General features: G+C 47.3%; 2 pseudogenes; both read left to right on the forward strand.

The window, feature by feature from the left end:
• Window positions 1–1,230, forward strand: part of LOC133512484 (protein Jade-1-like) — a 47,051-nt pseudogene extending 45,821 nt beyond the window's left edge.
• Window positions 1,231–10,296: 9,066 nt separating this feature from the next.
• Window positions 10,297–10,415, forward strand: LOC133512794 (5S ribosomal RNA; annotated as a pseudogene).
• The last annotated feature ends 587 nt before the right edge of the window (window positions 10,416–11,002 follow it).

The following is an 11,002-nucleotide window of genomic DNA, read 5'->3' on the forward strand; positions in this document are numbered from 1 at the left end:
TGGGATAGGCTCCAGCCCTCCCCTTGACCCTTGTGAGGATAAGCAGCTAAGAAAATGGATGGAGGGATGAATGGATGTGTAGCTTGAGGAAACTGACCATGTTTTGAATGCACATTCCCTTGTGGATTATGTCGCACACAGATCAAACAAGCCCTACAAAAAAGTTTTTTTGCATACAAGTTAAATCCATGGATCATTTAATGCCTTTGTACCAGGGCTACCACTCCCCCTGTTGAGACCTGAGACTTCACATGGCTCAAGATTGCCGCCCACTTAAAAAATGTTTTTGGTAGAATTTTATTTTGTATCTGTGCTGACATAATTCCCATTTTGTAATGTAGTACCTTATTTTTTACACTTTTTTAGTTCTGCTGGTCAGCTTGTTGTTGCATTTGTTTAACACATCATCTCAAAGTATGTCTCCATTTGTTCCATGGTCAGCTAATCCCATAAAGGTTTTGGCTGCTGCTTCTTTTGCTGTTTTATCTGTAAATCCATTTCCTAATGATTCTTTGTCTGTATTTGATGTGTGTTCTGCACATTTACATGTGGCTATTTCTTTTGGTAATTGAACTGCTATGAGCAAATTTTGTAGTAGCTCTGCATGCGTCACTGTGTTCCCTGTAGTTGTCGCTATTCCTCTATTTTTCCAGTATTGTCTGTATAGATTTTGATACCACCGTGAATACGGCATTATCTGGTCTCAGATTGTTTAAGACTGTCCAATAAGATATTGTCTGCACAGTTCAGTCGTCCCAATCCAAATCTGGTTATTTTTCTGTATATCTCCTGCTCGGAGGCTGCCACGTTAAATAGAGCAGAGCAAAGCATTTCTTTATTGGAAGCAGATGTATGATAATTATAATCACAATTATTCCTACAAAAACACACATATGATTGGAGGTTGAGTGCAATGGTGAATCAGCAGGTATGCTAATATTCTGTGTGCAATGTGGCAGGACAATTGAAGGTCTTATTCCATTTGTTTAATATATTTGTTTTCAGGACACATGTCACCGATGCATTTTTTTTCTTCATAAATTCTGCTTCATTGTATGGCTTTTTGGCCCTTGCAGTATACCAAGCCAGATAACACGATATAAGCATTCATCTCGGGATGCTTGCTTTTTTTTTTTTCAAACTGCATATGCTTTTCTGTCATATAAGTTACGACTGTTTTGGAAATTCCAGGTTGATGTCAGCATGGAGTTAGCTGAAGTGAAGATTTGAGGCTTTGAAATGTTATAGATGTATGACTCAAAAGGCAGAGTGACTCGCCATTGCAGAAAAAAAGTTCTCTCGCTCTGGTAAAAACGTTCTGTGTTCATCCACATTTTCCTGTAACTGTGCATTTTTCCAATTTTTAGACCCTTTCCTGCTACAATCACCTGACTGTGGTCAAGGGACATCAGATTTGAGCCCCTTCCTGTTTGCAGTGGTAATGGATAGGCTGACAGATGAGGTTAGACTGGAATCCCCTTGGACAATGACGTTCGCAGATGATATTGTAATATGTGAAAACAGGGAGCAGGTGGAGGAAGAATGAAAGAAAGAACATGTCCAGAGGCGAGAGAGTGAGTATATTAGTAGAAGGGTGCTGAGTATGGAGCTGCCAGGCAAAAGAGAGAGAGGAAGACCAAAGAGAAGGTTGATGGATGTTGTGAGGGAAGATATTAGGCCAGTTGAAGTTAGAGAGGAAGCTCCAGGAGATAAGCTAAGATGCAAAAAGATGACACGCTGCAGCGACTCTTTACGGGACAAGCGAAAAGGAAAATAATAAGAAGATATTCTAACAATGACGCCAAATTGTCTGGCCACCCAAAGTGAGGCGTCCGGTCAAGCAGGTCAGGAGGTCAGCCAGAATGCCAATCACCAGGGCCCCCAGGGAGTAAATTGGGTGGACTACCTCAAGAAGGAACCCAAATGCATAGCAGGAACCAGATGGGAACAGGTGATGGCTCCGGACGAAGAGCTCCCAAGACATGGTTGGGAGCCAGTGGCTGCCTCAGGTCGATCGACGTTGAGACATGGACGTGAGGCAGCCATGATTCGGTTGCTGCTGAAGGGTGGCCATTGGACAGCCAGGGATCAGTCATCGTTGAGGCATGGGCGTGGCTCGCCGGCGGCTCGGTTGCCAACGAGGCGTGGGCATGGCTCGGCGGCGGCTTGGTCGCCACTGTGACGTGAGTGTGCCTCGGCAGAAAGTTGGTTGTCACCACAACGTGGGCGTCTCTCAGCAGCGGGTCGGTTGATACCGTGACGTTAGCATAGTTTTGCAGAGAGTCTGTTTTCACCGCAACGTGAATGTGGCTTGGCAGCGAGCTGGTCCTCACCGTGACATGGGCATGACTCGGCAGCGGGTCTGTCGCGACCGCGACGTGAGCATGGCTTGGCAACGGCTAGTTCGTCACTGATGCATGGGTTTGAATCAGCTGTAACCATCCCGGAATGAGATTGTTTAATCTCCGCTGAATCCTCTCTATGAGATTGGCAAATTCGTAGATCGTCGCCTTAGAGTTGGCCGGCTCGGTTGTCGGTGAAGTGTCAGCGGAAGTTGGCTGAGGCTCGACCAGCGGCGGACGGACGTTGGCTGTGGCTTGGCTGTCACTTGAGCGAAAGCATGATGCCGCTGTGGCTTGGTTGTCACTGTGGAGTGGGAGATAGTCAATTTTTGCTTGGTTGTCGGCGAAGCGTTGGCGGAGGTCGACTCAGGCTTGATCTCCGGCAAGACGCGACAGTCCTCTGTGGCTTAGTCACCAGCGAAGCGTGGGCAGATGTCGGCTGTGGCTTGGTCGCAGAGCAGCAGGAGGCAAAAGGCAGCACCCTACTTGGGGTTCTCCTCTGACCGCCATGCGCATGGCCCAGATAAATGGTTAAGCAGTTCCCCCAGAAAGGATTAGCGGAAGTGGACTTGGACGCAGGGGGTGAAGGCACTTGGGGGCTGGAAGCATGGGGCAGCAAAACAAACTGACTGGGACTGATCACTGGGAGAGGAAAATCAGGAGTAATTGTTAGAGTCAGAATTAGGCTGCTGGTCATATAAATTTAGGTCTTCCTTGTAATCTGAAAAATCTGAGTCCAACAAGTAATTTGGTAGTGAGTGTGTCGTGGTCGGGAGGTAATCAGGCCACCTGGGTGGTGCAGATTGATGCGGTAGGCGAGGACAACATAATCCGTTATGTTGGCCCACCCGGATAGAAGATGCTTGGTCCTCGGGCAGGTGGCGTGCCCAGCGGCGTGGCCGGCAACAACATGTCTTCCCTGTTAGGTCCTGTAGTGGCCAGTTCGTTGTGTCATGGTCCAGTGACACAGGGGAGGACCCAAATACAGGAGTTCCAGGCAACAACATAATATTCAAAGTGACTTTATTCCAGGAAAAGGTCAAAACTAAAAGGCAGTCCAAAACAAGGCAGAGTCACAAAAACGCGAGCGTAGGCAATCTCCAAAAAGCATGAAACGAGGTCCGATGATTCTGAGGCAAACTAAGTAACGTGACAAGACGTGGTCAAACTAAAGGGCATACAATCACTGTGACTAAGGATTGCTCTAATTTATGTACAGTAGCAGAGTGTCCCAGAATGCAGGCAAGCATGCACAATGAACTGGCAAATGCCAGTAACAAATTCTAAACCTAAATGCCTAGTCAATTAGAGTGCCGAATGCAAAACAGCTGTGACAGGTCTCAGAGGTGGCACCGCCCAGAGCATGGCCATGGCTCATGACAAATACTCAGATATAGAAGAGCGTCTCGTAAGAGGAATTGCCTTATTTAGCACGGGTCATGGTACTTTAGAGACCGCAAATTTGGGCCATTGTTCAGGGATGTTGATTAATCAGTTGATTGGATTGTTTTTTTTTTTTTCATCAAACATGTCATCATTAGTGATCATGTGCTTTCACCATTTTTATGTCCCACTACTTCTGGTTAATATTGCCTAGGTGCCGGCCCATTTTGTTGGTTTTCTTGTATTACTTCAAAAGGAAGAGGCTCATCTTATTCAACACAGAACACTACTCCTTTCAAAATAATAACAATGTCAGTCCTTAGAAAGCAAAGCAATAAAGCATCTATAAATCATATATAATATATAACTTTTGATCCGAGAATTATATCATATCTTTTGTTTTTCTCTACTTTCATCTGGCCCTCTGTTTACTTTATAAATTAGCATAGTGACTTGGAATATCAATGGCTGATGAGTTTTTTTTTTTCATTTCTAAGGATAAGTAATTACACAAAGTTGACCATTTCTTCCTGATTTTTGACAGCTCTTATAGTAAATCAAGAAACAGATAATGGAACATATTGAGAAGAGCTCAAGGCAGGGTAGAGGATTTGTGCTTGTTATCCAAAATAAGAGCCAAGTAGCCCAACCTTTGGGAACATCCTCAGGGTTCAGGCATATACTTTCCCTCTGTCTTTCTCTGAGACAATGCTGTTAGTGTTTAGATTTTTTTTTTTTTCGGATTTGGTCTCATTGATGTGCAAATATTGGTTGTGAGGGAAGGTCATCTAGTAGAGGAAGTGATGCCTGCTCTCTCTGAGGCTATCTTGTCTCCTAATCCGGTGAGCTCACACACAGCATGTTCCTCTCATGAGGTCAGCATGACTCGTGCTGCCGCAGGAGACAAAGGATTGATGGGTGTTGTAAGGAGGAGGGAGGGAATGGTGGGGATTACAGGTTTGGTTCTGGGGAAAGAGGTGGAGTGGACACTACAATATCCTTAATGTGTATCTGCGTGGGATCGATGGATCGATGTGTATTTTGCATGGGGGGGGGGTTGTTGGATCTCATCATCACCCACTTCTCTCACTCCACCAGACTTGGTATATTGGTCATTTTCATATATTGGTTTTAAGTAGGTAAATGTCTCCCGCGCTGAAACAGTCGTGCTTTAAATCCCATTTTCAAAACTTTGTTGATGATTTGATGATTTAGACATTCATAGTAAATTCCCAAATGAGAGAACATATCATTATGGCCCACTGAAATACACATTCTTTATAACGGCCAAGAGCTTAATAATAACTTTGTGAGTTGCACAATTTTCATGAAGCCCTTCGAACTCCAGGGCTAACTCCTCAAACCCATTTCATGCTTGTCTTCATACAATTGTAATCAGAGTAAAATGACACAATAGTTTCAACACTTTCATAAATTCATACATATCTCAGAATTCATCCAGTCATTTTCTGAGCCACTTATCCACACAAAGGTTGCGGGAGTGCTGGAGGCTATCCCAACTATCAACGGTCAGGAGGTGGGGTACACCCTGAACTGGCTAAAAGCCAATCGCAGATATTTCAGAATTACCGGTAGTACCATTTATTGTATTTTGTGGTCTGTTATCGTCTAAATGTACTTCTAGAAGACTGGACCGCAACAGTAACACAGGCAGGAGAGTACTTCAAGTATTTTTTGGCAGGAAAGGGAAGAAGGAGACTTGGTAGAACCACAAAGCACAGGTAATCATACAAGGAATGAGGTTGGCTCAGAAGAAGAGACTCACTCAAATGTCTCTGGAAAGGAGACAAGAACACATGGAGATGAGATGTACAGTACGATGATGGTAGAAGTGGCAAAGGCCAAACAAGAGGTATTTGATGACATCTATGCCAGTACGTAAACTAATGAAGGAGAGAAAGATGGATACAGCTTGGCAAGGCCAAGAATTAGAAATGGGATGGAATGCACAGCATGTTAGTTTGATAGAGAAGGAAATGTGTTGACTGGTGCCAATATTGGGGTGGAGAGATGGAAAAATAATTGAGGAGTTGACAAATTTTAAAAATAGGAGTGAAGGAAGAAGAGAAGAGACAAGAGTCGTGGACTTAGAAATAAAAATCATTAGTAAGGCCGAAGTTCACTCACATTCATTCACAGGTTTCATAGATTATGGATTAAATCACAAAATTAAAAATGTTTTTCATACATCTAAATCAGAGGAAAATTACAGTAAAGTTATGATTTAATTTCAGTCAGACATTTTTTCTAGCTAGCAATAGCAGAAGAAGCATAGATGTACTACACTCAAGCCACTATTTTTGAGAACGGTTACAGAGAAAAAAGATAAAGGCCTACTTTGAAACTGTATGAACATAGCTGCCATAAAACTACTACTGAAACCTGGGAATGACTCCACTCATCCAGCTAATTATAAATAGCTGTCATTAATAAATCCATCCATCATCTGTGACGCTTATCCTTACAACGGTCACAGGAGTGCTGGAGCCTATGCCAGCTATCTTTGGGCATGAGGTGCGGTACACCTTGAACTTGTTGCTCGCCAGTCAAAGCGGACATAGAAACAACCATTTGCAGTCCAAATCACAATCCTATTAACGCAAGTTTTTGGTAGGCGGGAGGAAAGAAAACCCACATGGGGACGGGGAGAACACGCAAACTCCACATGGCGGGGCGGAATTTGAATCCCAGTCCTCAGAAATTAGCAGTTGTCTACCTTTCTGCCATCACTAATTAATGTTCATCCATTTATTTTCTGAGACACTTATCATAATAAAGGTCGTGGCAGTGCTGGAGCCTATCCCAGCTATCATCAGGTAAGAGGCAGGGCAGACCCTGAACTGGTTACCATCCAATGGCAGGACACATGCAGACAGACAACAGTTATGCTCACAATCACACCTAGTGTCAAGAACGAGACTCGAGGGCGGACCCAAATGCACGACTCAGGTGACAGGTAAGCAGTGAGGAATAAGCCTTTATTCATTCCAGTGTCACTTACCAGGAAGTCAGTCCAAACAAGAAGCAGGATCAGTGACGGCAGGCTTACGGGGTAGGTCGGGAGACAGGCGTTGGTCGGTACACGCGAGGTTGGCGTCAGGAGTACAGAAGTGCGGGAACGAACCATGAAAGGCAACAATCTGGCGAAGACCAGTTGTCACCAGGGTCCTAGAAATACCGAGTATAATCAGTCAGGATGAGGCTCAGGTGTGGGCACCGGGCAGGCATCACGTCCCTGCTCAGGTTGGACCACCAGAACCGTTGTTCAACGACTGAGCCCGGGTGGCAGACCGCCTTATTGGTGTGGGCCCAGTCAATGACATCCCCCGCAGCGATGGTACCACAAACAGGCGACCGGGAGTACATCCAGCGGGGCCCAGCATGTCCCTCAGGGCCTCCTTCACTCGTGTCTCGACCACCCAGGAGAAACCGGACACGTAGCAGGATCGGAACGCTCGCAGGTTCTGCGCGATCCCCCTCGTGGATCCACGAGAATGCTTGCCATTCTTAGAACCTGGGCGGAAAGACAAGGTGAAGTGAAAACGGATGAAGAACAGAGCCCACCTGGGCTGACGAGAGTTCAGCCGCTTTGCGGACCTCAGATATTCCAGGTTCTTATGATCGGTGAGGACCACAAACGGAACTTGGGACCCCTCCAGCCAGTACCGCCACTCCTCCATCGCCGTCTGGGCCGCTGCTACTCCTCTGTCGCCGTCTTGACCGCCGCCCCACGTCATAGTTCCGCTCCGCCGGCGTCAGTCTTTTTAACAGGAAGGCGCACGGGTGAATCCTCCCATCCCTGGTGCTCCTCTGCGACAGGATAGCTCCAATTCCCGAGTCCGACGCGTCCACCTCAACCACGAACTGCCGGTCCGGGTCCGGCACTATGAGGTGGTGAAACTTGCCTTGAGCTTGTCGAAGGCCTCCTGACAGGTCCCGGTCTACTCGAAGGTGTTCCGTGGGGATCTGAGAGCGTGCAGAGGGGCGGAAACAGAATTGAAGTTCCGTATGAATTTCCGGTAGAAGTTCGCGAAGCCAAACCTCTGCACGTCCTTCCTGCAAGCGGGAGTGGGGCACCGAAGGACCGCGTCGACCTTCCCGGGATCCATTCGAATTCCCCTTCTGCCAGGATGAACCCCAAGAAGGACACGGTGGATCGGTGGAATTCGTACTTTTCCATCTTCACGAACAGCTGATGCTGCAGCAGCTGCTGAAGCACCTCTCTGACATGTCTGATGTGGGAGGTCAGGTCCAAAGAAAAAATCAAGACGTCATCAAGGTACACAAACACCTTTTTATTCAGATGTTCCCGGAGTACGTCGTTGATGAAACTTTGGAAAACGGCCGGAGCATTCGTCAGTCCAAACGGCATCACCAAGTATTCATAATGGCCTGTGGGGGTGTTGAACGCCGTCTTCCATTCGTCCCCCTCCTGGATCCGTACCAGATGGTATGCACTACACAGGTCCAACTAGGTGAAGATCCGGGGCCCCTGAAGAAGTTCGAACGCCATCACAATCAGGGGCAGAGGGTACCTGTTCTTCACGGTGATGTCATTGAGTCCTCGGTAGTCGATGCAGGCCCGTAGCGAAGCGTCCTGCTTCTTAACAAAGAAGAACCCTGCATCGGCTGGTGAGGACGACAGGCAAATGAGGCCGTCTGCCAGCGACTCCTCGATGTACTCCCTCATGGCCTGGTGCTCCGGTCCTGTTAGAGAAAACAACGTCCCTCGAGAGGGTGATGTGCCAGGGAGGAGTTTGATGGCGCTATCATACGGGTGATGCGGTGGCATGGATCTCGCTTTAGTTTATGAGAACACCTCCTTCAGGTCATGATAGCAGGAAGGTACCGGGGTTAACTCCGGAGCGGTACCTAGCTCCTTCGACTGTACGGGCGAGCGTCATCCGACAGAGGAACTTGCCGTTAGCAGCGTAAGCGTTGTGGAACAGCTGTGTCGAAAAAAGGTCGCCGCGCCTCACACCTCGACCACACGGGGATTGATCAAATTAGCATCCAAACCTGAGTCGATGAACACTGACACAGTACAGGAGCGGCCCTCCGTGCTTAGGGTGAGTTGGAGAAGTGACCGACTTGACTCCGCCACAGTATACCGCACACTCACTGGAGTGGAGGTCCCAAGGCCGGGACGATTCGGTCGGACCGGGCAATGGGCGATTAAGTGTCCCAAGCGTCCGCAGCGAGTCCATTTGTCGCTGGACGACAAGTCTTTGGTTGACCTTCAGTGCCAACACGATGAGGGCGTCCAACGAGGAAGGGAGATCCACAGCGATGAGGAGACCGCGGATCTGCTGGGAGAGACCATGGAAGAACTTTTCGTGGAGGGCGTCCTTGTTCCATCGGCTCTCGGCTGCCCGGATCCAGATCTCGATGGCCTATTCGGAAACACGATGACGACCCTGGCGTAGCGTCATGAGCGAAGCCGCCGCTTAGCATTCCAGCCCCGCATACCTGTGTCAAGGTACAAACGAAGGCCGTCCAGGAACGACACATCTCCGAGTTGCGGCTCCATTCCACCGTGGCCCGCACCTCCGCCCTTCCCATCATGTGAGATATGACAAAGGCAATCTGGGAGCGGTCTGTAGGGAAGGCGGACGACTGTAATTCGAAATCGAGGTCGCACTGAGAGAGAAAGGGCTTGACGTTACCAGAGTTGCCCGAAAAGTGTTCTGGTCGGGAGAGAGGTGTTATGCTGGTACACTGCATCTCCGCAGCGGGCGGAACAGACGGAACGAGCTGAACTGGAGCAGCAGCCGGATGGCTGCCATCGGCGTTGCAGCAGGACTAGCTTGGGAGGCTCCAGCCTCTGATTCGTCACCTGGAGGGGCTGCCCTCAACAAGGCGTCTGCCCTGGACTGGCAATGAGCGGCGGATGGCTTCAGAGTCGGCTGGGTCCATGTTATGGCCAGATCGTTCTGTCAAGAAAAGGACTCGACCGCAGTGCCCGGAGAAAACCTATGCAGGCACAGTGACAACATGCAAACTCCACACAGGCGGGGCTGAGATTGAACCCCGAACCTCAGAACTGTGAGGCCAATGCTTTACAGCAGCGCCTCTGTCCCACTAATTAATATGGACATCACAATCATTTAAAGGCTTCAGCAAACAGATGATAAATCCATTGTAAACTGGTATTATGAAAGCTCAGAGTTCCACCAACAATGTCTTATCATTAGATGCAGGAAAAGATTGCTTTTCTCTTTTTGCAATACTTCACAAATTTGGCTTTGGTGATACGTACAGTATGTTCACTGCAGTGTTTTACAACTCATCCAAAGAAACTATGACCACAAGTTAAATCACATCCCAAAGTTTCACTTTACAAAGAGGAGCTGGATGAGACCCCTGCTATTTGCATGATTAATCAAACTACTGGTAATACTGACACGGCCGAATACGAGTATAAGTAACAAGAACCCAAGTTATCACTGTGTTTTTAACCTCATTAAGACATTTTTGTATTTTTCTCCATTGTTTTAAATGTTAGGGTTAAATAATATTTTTTTGTTTTTCTTTTCGATTCTTTTAATCAGCTTTCGGCCATGTTACGCTGAGAGTGCCCAATCTCATCAGATCTCGGAAGCTAACCGGGTTTGACCCTGGTTAGTACTTGGATGCGAGACCGCATGGGAATACCAGGTGCTGTAAGCTACTCTCCCCGGGTAAATGCAGAAGGGTTGCTTCAGGAAGCGTATGCGGCGTAAAAACTGTGCCAAACAAATATGCGTTCATTCAAGATGACACGCTGTGGCAACTTCTAACTGGACAAGCCAGAAGAAAAAGAAAATGCTTTTAATCATGTTACACACTTTGAGTTACCATGTGTATGCTCTGTATAAAAACATTTGCTATCATTTTGCTTGGGTATAAAAGGTATCTTCTTCCCTGTGTAAGAACACAAATCCATATTTATAGTATCAAAGGTATCTGCTCTCTTGTGTCACAACATAAAATCATCCATCCATCCATCCATCCATCCATCCATCCATCCATCCATCCATCCATCCATCCATTTTCTTCAAGGCTTATCCTCACGAGGGTCGTGGGGAGTGCTGAAGCCTATCCCAGCTGTCAATGGGCCGGAGGCGGGGTACACCCTGAACTGGTTGCCAGCCAATCGCACAATGAGACAAACAGACACACTCACAATCACACCTAGGGGATTTTTAAGTGTACAATTAATGTTGCATGTTTTTGGAATGTGGGAGGAAACCGCAGTGCCCGGAGGAGACTCGTTG

The sequence above is a fragment of the Syngnathoides biaculeatus genome, chromosome 14 (assembly GCF_019802595.1).
Source record: "Syngnathoides biaculeatus isolate LvHL_M chromosome 14, ASM1980259v1, whole genome shotgun sequence".
Classification (NCBI taxonomy): domain Eukaryota; kingdom Metazoa; phylum Chordata; class Actinopteri; order Syngnathiformes; family Syngnathidae; genus Syngnathoides; species Syngnathoides biaculeatus.